Raw genomic sequence first — 10,101 nt, 5'->3', positions numbered from 1 at the left:
ATATGGTAAGATATATAAAACTGTGTTTTACAAATATCATTTTGGCAATTGCATAGAGGATGAAGCAAAGGGGAGAGAGCCTTGAAGCAGAGATGCCCATCAAGAAGACATGCAATACTCTAGCTGACAGGTGAGGAGGGTCCAAAGTAGGGTGATGGTTGCGTGAGTAGAGAGAAGGGGACAGATGAGGAAAGACTATTATGTGCATGTTGAATTAACAGGATTTGGCAACTGATGGATTGGATATTAGAAGTGAAGGAAATTGAGGAGTTGTGGATGAGTACAAGGTGGTTAACCTGAGTGACTAAAAGTATAGGTGGTGTGTTCTTGATAGAAATAGAAAAGTCAGTAAAAGGAGTGACTTTGAGTAGAAAGAGCCAAGCTGGTAGAGAAGCAGGAAGCAAAGTAGCCAAGCTCCCATTCACAAAAAAACCTCTAAACAGTCCTAGAAATGGACCAGATCAAATCCTAATGGGGAAATCTAGAAAAAGTCACACTCAATCCTTGGTCTAAACTGGTTGGCATAGGGAAATAGAAAGGTCTGTTGAAAGTGGGGTTAGAGTTGGGACAAGAACATGCCAGTGTGAAGATCACTCCATTGCTGAAGGAGAGGTGGTGCACCATCATCAAGTGGAGGTCCTAGATGCATACTAGGGCACTCTGCTAAAGAAAGGTACCTGCTGGCTAACTGAGAGGGGGACCTGTTCAGGACAAGGATAGCATTCTGAAGAAAAGGAAGCCTTGGGGTATACAATGAAAAAGGAGGAAGTTTAGAAGCAAGCAACTACAACAGTGTGGCTCAGATCCTAGGAAGAGAGTAGGATCTCAGTTCCATTTCTAGCTCAGCCTACAGAGTACTAACCAGGGTAGGAATGCCAGACCAAACAGGAGCATGCACTTATGTAACTCTGAACCAGAAAAAAACTTTCTAGCTAGCTGGTAGGGGCTAAGTCCAACAGTAGTCTACTTTGCTCAAATCTAAACCCCAGTTAAGAACTTGTAGAGCTCAGATCAGGGAGGCAATGATTAGATTTTGCCTTGAATCAGACCATTTCAAGCATGCTATAAAGCTTATAGGTCCCTGGACTGACCCTGAGATCTTGGAATAACTTAGCACTCAATTACACCCATTAACAGGACCAGCCCAGCCCTTCCCTCCAGAAATACAGCAGAACCCAGCCCTAACATCATATCTGAAGTCAAGAAGCAGGTTGGAAGAGTGAGCAGATAAAAAATGAATAATGGCATTCAAGACAAATCCAGAAGGGGAGAATGACTCCAAAACATGTACAAGCAATGCCTTAGGGGGAAAAAATACACCATGGGCATGAAATCAACTAAAATTCCTAGAAGAGATGAAGCAAGAGTATAAAATGTTTTTTTAATAAATGAGATGAAAGCATTTTAGAGGAAATAATTGAAAACAAATGAGAGCAACTTATATGTCTGTGTTGTTCTTTGGCTGTGGTGGTGGCAAGACGGTGGCATACGGGGGCTCTGTGGCCTCTTTGGCACTGAAGGGATTAATCCAGAAATTCACCACCATCATAAGTGTAAGTGAAAGTGTGGGGAAACATATGCTTGAAGACTGCAACAATAACCTGGAGATGGCTGTTGCAATGTTTTTGGATGGCAGAGAAATAGCCGAAAAGCCTAGTACCAGTTCAGCCAGTGTATCTTCTGTCAGGCCACACATAGGAGATGAAGTATGAGCTCCAATGTCTCAAACGCAGGAAATATTGGTAGGACCAGACCCCTTATTTGGTGTTCCTAAAAGTTGGTGGCCTGGTTGTTCAATATTGGATGTATTTTCAGATTTTTAGACTGAAATTATTCAACAAGAGCAAGAGTTGAAAAATGGAGGAGCCATAGATAAGAAGCTCACTACTCTTGCAGATCTTTTCTAACTACCTATTGATCTAATGCATAAAGGCAGATTTGAAACTGCCAAAGGGTGTGGTCAGATGCAGAACAAGTGGCTCTTGGTCAACATCCAGAATGTGCAGGACATTGCTTGCCAGTGCCTCAACTGGGACATCTGCAGCAATGAAGCTGTGAAGAACATTATCTGGCAGCACTTCATTTTCCAACAGTATATCATGACAGTGAGGAAGGACAGAGATACATACAGTTTTACAAATTAGGAGATTTTCCCTACATATCCATCTTGGATCCAAGGACAGGAAGATGGCGATGAATACCTTTCCTGGACCCCACTGAAGAGGCCACACAGACTTTTCACCTTCAACTGAGAGAGAAAAATGCCTTCTTCTTGATATGCCCACTAGAAGAACAGCCTTCTCTCTGCTACGACTCTCAGAGAAATGAAACACAGAAATATTTGGTCCATCCTTCAGAAGACAAAAAAGAGAAGACACAGGGAAAAATAGTTTGGCTTACTTGGCCTGCTAGAATAAAAGAGCAGTAAGAACAAAAGATCCAGAAAAGAGAGTAAAGGACCCATATCTTCAAACTCTAAGCAGGTCAGAAGCTAGTGGAGTGGCCTAGCTAGATGTAACTTCTTTCTTGGATCAAGTGACAGGATTCCTGGGTGAGCATGGTCAATTAGATGGACTCTCTAGCAATTTCTCCCCCCACCCCAAATGTGACCACTCTGAGAGCCTTATAGACACAAGCAAAGAAAACTAGTTAGAAGCTGCTATCAGACCTCCTTGCAAGAGACACATTTTGATTCTACACAGGCAAAACAGGAAAACCACTCAGGTGAAGAGTCTGAATCTGAACTTTTTCTGGAGGTGAGGAATTCATATCAATGTGTGGCTTTGATGAGGAAGAGGAGGTAGAGAATCCCGCCTAGTATAGGAAGTCTCCTCACAAAGACTCTGCATAGGAAAGAGGAAAGCCTGGGGCCTCAGAATGAGCCTTCAGCTAGGACTGAGACTGGAGGACTTTGAGGGGGTGGAGCCAAGAAGGCATCTGGAAAGCAGGGACTTGCTTAAGCTCTCCCCCAAATCCCTCCAAACACCTCTAAAATGGCTCAGAGCAAATTCTAGAGCTGTGGAACCCACAAAATAGTAGAGGAAAACAGGTCTCCAGCCCAGGCTGGCCTGGATGGTCACTGGGAAGGGCCTATCACGTGGTGCTGAGAGTGGAGCACAGCCCAGCGTGGACCACACCAGGACAGACCAGACTGGGAGTCAGCCAGTTGGAATAGACCTTAGGGCCATTAATCATTGAGCTGTGGGTGTTACCAGACTTCTCAACCCACAAACGCCAAAGAGCATGTTAGTGGGAAACTGCAGGATCAAGTTCAGAGTGGTCTGGCCACCAGCCCTGGGGGTGGCAGAAGTCATGCAGTGGTGGTGGTGGCAGCAGCAGGAAGCTCCTGAGACTGCTTCCAGAGCTCTAACATTAGCTGCTTCCTAAGTCCCTGGCTCACGCAGTGGGAGGAATCTAGCAGTGGATCACAGCAGGAGTGCAAGGAGCACATTGTGGGCACAAAGGCAGGCTCTCTTGCTGTGCCCTGCTTGGATCTGAATTGCAGTCCTGGTTGACAGTTCTTGGGGGAGGAGGAACGCTGCTGTGATGGAGCCTGGGCTGACTGTGGAGTAGAAGTAGCTCTGGAAACAGCAGTGCTTGGACCCTAAATCTTGGGACAAAATACTCTCTGCTCTACAAGCAGTCGTACCCTGACAAAAAGCTCAAGGGTCAAGTAGTTGGCTGGGAACATGGCCAGGCAGTGAAAATGGAAGCAGATTCAGACTCAGACTTTGGAATCGTTCTTTGATGACAAAGAAGACCAAAACATACAGCCAGAAGAACTCAACAAAGTCAAAGAGCCTACATCAAAAGCTTCCAAGAAAAACATGAACTGGTCTCAGGCCATGGAAGAGCTCAAAAAGGATTTGGAAAAGCAAGTTAGAGAAGTAGAGGAAAAATTGGGAAGAGAAATGAGAGTGATGCAAGAAAACCATGAAAAACTAGCCAATGACTTCCTAAAGGAGACCCAAAAAATACTGAAGAAAACAACACCTTAAAAATAGACTAAATCAAAGGGCAAAAGAGCTCCAAAAAGCCAATGAGGAGAAGAATGCCTTGAAAGGAAGAATTAGCCAAATGGAAAAGGAGGTCCAAAAGACCACTGAAGAAAATACTACTTTAAAAATTAGATTGGAGCAACTGGAAGCTAATGACTTTATGAGAAATCAAGATATTATCAAACAGAACCAAAGGAATGAAAAAATGGAAGACAATGTGAAATATCTCATTGGAAAAACCACTGACCTGGAGAATAGATCCAGGAGAGATAATTAAAAATTATTGGACTACCTGAAATCCATGATCAAAAAAAGAGCCTAGATACCATCTTTCAAGAAATTGTCAAGGAAAACTGCCCTGATATTCTAGAGCCAGAGGGTAAAATAGAAATTGAAAGAATCCACCAATCACCTCTTGAAAAAAGATCTCATAAAAACAACTCCTAGGAATATTGTAGCCAAATTCCAGAGTTTCCAGGTTAAGGAGAAAATACTGCAAGCAGCCAGAAAGAAACAATTTGAATATCATGGAAACACAATCAGAATAATACAAGATCTAGCAGCTTCTACATTAAGGGATTGAAGGACTTGAAATATGATATTCCAGAGGTCAAAGGAGCTAGGATTAAAACCAAGAATCACCTACCCAGGACTAAGCCTGGAACTGCAACAAACCACTAAGTAGTGTCAGGCATGGCTTCTGAAATATTGGAGGTGTTACCTGACAAGTCAGATGGGCTTTCAGAAGGGCCATAAATGAATGGACGAAAAGCACAGCTGATGTTGAGGTATCCAGATGGAAAAAGGGAACAGATCACTCTTCCAGAACAAGCTATACTTTTAATGTAAGTATAAATCCTAGGAAATTCAGGTCAGAAATGAATTTGCATTGACTCTCATCTCTTAAGGCTCTGGTGAAGCAAGTGCAATCAAAAGGATACTCAATTGAACATTTTGAACTTCTCACCAACTTCCCTCAAACGAAGCTTTTTCGCCTTGACTATGACATTACATTACAGGCCCCTGTCCTCAAGAGACTGTCTTTGTATAGGAAAGAAATTAGCACCATAGCCTGACCTCTCTCAGCTGCCCCTCATCCTTTTATTTGGGATACTGTGTCTCTGAGTGTGCAATTTGGCTCCTAGGACCACAGAGCCAAACTGGGCAAGAGGTCCCAGCCTGCTCTCCTCTTTGTCTGGGCTGTCCTCCACAGTGTCTTTGCCTCTGTCTTCTCTGTCTTCTGCCCTTCCTCCTCTCTCGTCTTTCTTCCTTTCTCCCCATTCTGGTGACCAAATGAAAACCTAAGTATACCATCTGTTCTAATACTGGTGGAAGGAAATGCTTGTTCCATCTGAAAAAGAGGGATGCTGTCTTGCACATCACTCTCTGGAAATAAGAAAAATCACCTCAGTTTCCTGTGGCAGAGGAAGGGCCAGATTTAAAAAAAGAACCACCTCCCATCCCCATATTATTCTTTATTCTTGGGAGAAAAAAAAGGGTGTCTTCATTTTTTTTAGTTTCATGTAAGAAGTATCATGTGACAAAATACCTTTTTTGGCATTTTGCTTTCGCTTATCTGGAGAAATGTGCTCCTTATGATAGTTTGTAAAAAACATTTTTTAATTTATCTTTCCCTCATCTCTCCTACAGAAGAATAGGTCCATGGTATATGTGCTTTTGGGAAGTTAATTGTCAAATATGGGATGAGATATGTTAGGATGGCTTTCAACACTTACGCCTTAGATAATCTTCTCCATTGCTCTTTATTTGGAATTATTTTATGGAAGCTGTTGATACCAGCATTCTAGGGGTGAATAGTAATTCAGTGAAATTACTGAATCCTTTATACCCATTTTGAAGCTAGTGATAACTTAAGACTTTCCATAATTTCAAAAACTTCTTGTGTTGGGAAAAGGAATGTCTTTACTCTTAGGACAGCATAACAGTTCCTGGCCTCTTCCATTTTCTGGGTCCAACAACAGTTTTAAGAATGGCAGGCCTTTTTTGTGTTTTGCTCTTTTTTAGTTATAGTTTTACAATCATGTAGTAAAATGGTAACTGTAAATTAGAAATTGGTCTTGCTGTTGATCTTATCTATGGTGCTAATTTAGGGCTGCCTGAGAGAAAAGAAGTAACTCTGAATAGTGGGTTTCTTTAATTAGGAATAATCCAAATTAATTTTGATCCCAGGGTAAAATAGTCTTTAAGAGACTATATGACTAAAAGAGCTGAGTTACTTTACTTTGGTTCTGCCATCACCTATACAGCCATACATATGGATTTGGGCCACAGATAAAAGCAGTAATTACTCATTTCTAAAAGAATATTATTTCAAAAAATTTTTTTTGCTATGACCTAAAATTGGTATCCCTGTTGAAGACTCAAAATAAAAGTCTTTAAAAAATAGAACTAAACATGAATGTTTATTGATTTTAAAAAGCTTATTGATTTATTTTTCCTTAGTACATTTATTTAACCAATGTCAAGGAAAAATGGAGTATCTCACACAGTACCTTGCATATAAAGGCATTCAATATTTATTAAATGTTATTGACTTCCTATTTCAAATAACTATAGTCTTGAAATGAAATTCTCCCAATGTTAAAATCCTTTCTCTGCTTTCTGACAAAGATTTCATTGGACAGCAAATCTGGTAGGAACTTTCAGGAGATAGACCTAATTTGTTATCATTTTTATCTCTTCATGTGTCTTTTCATATTTAAAGTGTGAATTACCAGGATTTGTACTTTTTAAGTGGCATTGAAATCTAAATTCTTCTGGTATACCTTGCTGGCAGTATTTGACAAGATCAGACAGATATGTCTTTCTCACAGCAATTATAATGGAAAGCTGTCAGTTTGATAAACAAGTATGATTCAAAACATGAATAGATGTGTAACCTTAATCTGCGCTTTCTTAACTGCTCTTTGACTCTTCTGAGTCTTTACCCCATAGATTAACCACACATGTAGTAAATTCTATATCAACAAAAAATGTCTTTATATCCTGGTTACCAGGACAAGAGTGATTTGTGCCCTCCACTTTTTAGTATGTGAATAGCAAGCTTGTGATATGATCTATTTGTTTAATCCCTTGGAACCTTAGTCCTCCTTGTTATTTTCCCATGTTTGAACACTAGATTTAGAAAACTTACAATACTTGCTTGGGAAACAGGTGATGATGCTTTGTCACAATTTTCTGTTGGTTCCTTTCCCCTTAGGTGTATGGCACTGGATAATCAGCTAAGTTTAACAGTTCTAAGAGCTACAAGAGAGTGGAACAAGGAGTTGCCAACTACAACTTCAGTCCTCATTCATTAGGCAAAGTAAGTTTAGCTCCTTAAGGAGTTTTTCTTTTTTTTTTTTAATTTGAAGTACTGGAATGACAATAACTGGAAGTTTCTGCTGATCTGATTTGAAGAAGGTATAAAACTTGTTAGTGAATTTAAGGATTCCCAGAGTGATAAATATAGGCTTTATAAGTAGATGCATATCTTTTACAAGGGAAAGTAGATTAAGTGAGCTTATATATCCTATACCAACTGAGTGGAAGGAGGCAATAGATAATGCATTTCCAGGATCGCATGCTTGTATGCGTCTAAGTTTAATGATGGCCCAACTGCTAACCCATGTGTGTGCAGGTCATTGATCACACCTAGGGTTGGATATGAGACTCTGATTATCTCTGTAGATCTAGGAAAGCCAACTCTTTTGAGGATCATTCCAGACCCTGCTGCACCAAGATAATAATCAGTTGCGGTTCTAATCAATATGTAAAGTCTGTTACCAAACAGATGGAGATATTCTGTATAAAGTACCTGAGTAGGGGTGATGGTACGTGGTCACACCACTGACGTTGACTAGAGGATATAGTGATTCATTATCTCAAGGAAGGAAATCGGCTTCATGAGTTGAGCATGTCCAATAAAGAAGAGTGTTATGAATGACCAGTTCTATCACATCTTTTCGACTTGTGGCTCTTTGGACAAATGATGTCATATTAAGAAGAGGTTGAGATGTTATTAAATCAATAAAGAAATCCGTAACAGTGCTTAAGTATTCTACTCGATTGAGCTCAGGAGCAATTTCATCAAGTAGGTATTGCTTTTCTAAATCTCTTTTCTGATGCCAGATATTATGGATATTATTGCTTGTTGCATTGGATTAAAAATTGACCATCAGAAAAAGTCAAACAGTGGGAATGAAACATGTAGGCTTGATATGAAGGGAGGGGCCTGAACAGTTGAGCCTCAACCTTTGAAGTGGTGTATTCATCGATCACCACTACAGGTAGGAAGGTAAGCTCAGTCCCTGAGGTTAAGAGGCAATGCCCTGATGATATATCTGCTCTTGTATAAACATTGCAGTCGACAAATGAGCAGTATAAATGAATAGGATGGTGGCTGGATGCAATTAAGACTTCTGTGTCAGGCTTTCAGGCTTACAATAACAAAAAGTAATCTTGTATCATTGTCTTGCCAGAGCCCATATATCTCGGTAATTTCGGCTTCAGTGCCACCAAGAACTGCAAGAATCATCGATGAACTCAGGAGTTTCTATACAGCCTGCATGTGGAAGGTTTGGCACCCATCTGAAATCACAGTCTTGAAAGGCCCCTCCAAGGGGTGGTGATCTCAGGTCTGCAGCCTTCTAGCCTTGGCCTTAATCTGTTCAACTCATTGACTGGTAATGTGGACAGAGCAAGTTATATTAATAGACAAAAGATGAGGTGGTTTTTGGAAGCCATAGTTCACGATATTTGGGATTGAGCTAATGTCGCATACCTTTGCTTGAAAGGCCCAGTTAAGGGTTGTCACCATCATCAGAAGGAGGTGGAGCTGAAAGATTCATTGCAGGTGGCTTTAGAAGGCTTGGGTAAACTCTTGCGGGAGGTTGTGTTTAAGGTCTAAGGTCCGCATGACCCTGGGGAGCTTTGGTGAATACAAAAGAAGACAGAGTCAAACTTGCTAGTTTTGTTTGCATTGCCTTAACTCTTAACATCTAATGACTTCAAGCATAGCTAACATATTATCTGTATTTTCCCTTATCCAAGTTAGTAGAATATGGGATTCCTCCTCCTTCTTTGGGTTCAGCTTTCCTGCTAGTTTCCTTACAACATTCTCCAGAGGCGTTCTCTGCCCCCACCCCATCTCTGACTCTATCTCTGCAGCTTCCAAGCACAGCACACACAAGCTTTTTTCACAGTGTCTTATAATAGTATACATACTTAAATCTACCCCCATCTCCTCTATGACCATTTCTACTGCCTTCTCATAATCCTTGTCCTTCACAATCTTGCTCATTCCTGATGGGATCTCTCCTGATCTCCCTCTCCTGAGATACTCAAGCTTGGTTCTTCTGTCAGTTGAGGAAGCCTCTGCTTGCCCTTCCTGGACATTGTTTAAATTAACAAATCAAAGCTTGTCAGCTAGTATCTCCAGCACCCTTGCTAGAAGTGGACTAGACATGGTTGTCCAGGACTTTTTCTAGAACTAACAACTCTCCCTTTGAGTCTTGCAAAATACTGGCTACATGGTTATCTGGGATGTAAAAGTAGGCTAGACTGCTAGAGCATGCTTTTACCAATTGTTCTTCTCTCTTTTTTTGCAGGGGGGGAAGGCAGGGCAATTGGGGTTGTGTGACTTGCCCAAGGTCACACAGCTAGTAAGTGTGTCAAGTGTCTGAGGCTGGATTTGAACTCAAGTACTCTTGACTCCAGGGCCACTGCTCTACTCACTGCACCACCTAGCTGCCCCTGTTTTTAATTTATTTTCATGTTTTTATTTTCCCTGCCTTGCCTTCCATGTTATTCTGAGACATTGATTAAGAAATGGAAATTTTGGATTATAGTTTGAGTCTTGTTGTTGTTTTTTAATTAAATAACAAAACCTAGATGGATATTCACTTAAAAATACTTCTCAAGCAAGTTACTCACAGAATCTAGAACTCTCTTGGGAAGTTGAAATTCCATTATTCTAGGCAGAGGGTATAATATTAACAAAATTGTTAATTTCAGAAGAGGTTTCTAGGTTTAATTACTAGGTTAAAACCCTGTCCTATTATTAAACCCAAAGTGTTAGTAGATTAAAGTAGTGTTCCCATAA

At 40.7% G+C, this 10,101-nt stretch overlaps 1 pseudogene; it reads left to right on the top strand.

The window, feature by feature from the left end:
- Nucleotides 1-1,442: 1,442 nt before the first annotated feature.
- Nucleotides 1,443-5,061, top strand: LOC118837180 (annotated as a pseudogene).
- Nucleotides 5,062-10,101: the final 5,040 nt, after the last annotated feature.

The sequence above is a fragment of the Trichosurus vulpecula genome, chromosome 2 (genome assembly GCF_011100635.1).
Source record: "Trichosurus vulpecula isolate mTriVul1 chromosome 2, mTriVul1.pri, whole genome shotgun sequence".
Taxonomy (NCBI): domain Eukaryota; kingdom Metazoa; phylum Chordata; class Mammalia; order Diprotodontia; family Phalangeridae; genus Trichosurus; species Trichosurus vulpecula.
This window is presented reverse-complemented; position numbering and strand designations above follow the sequence as displayed.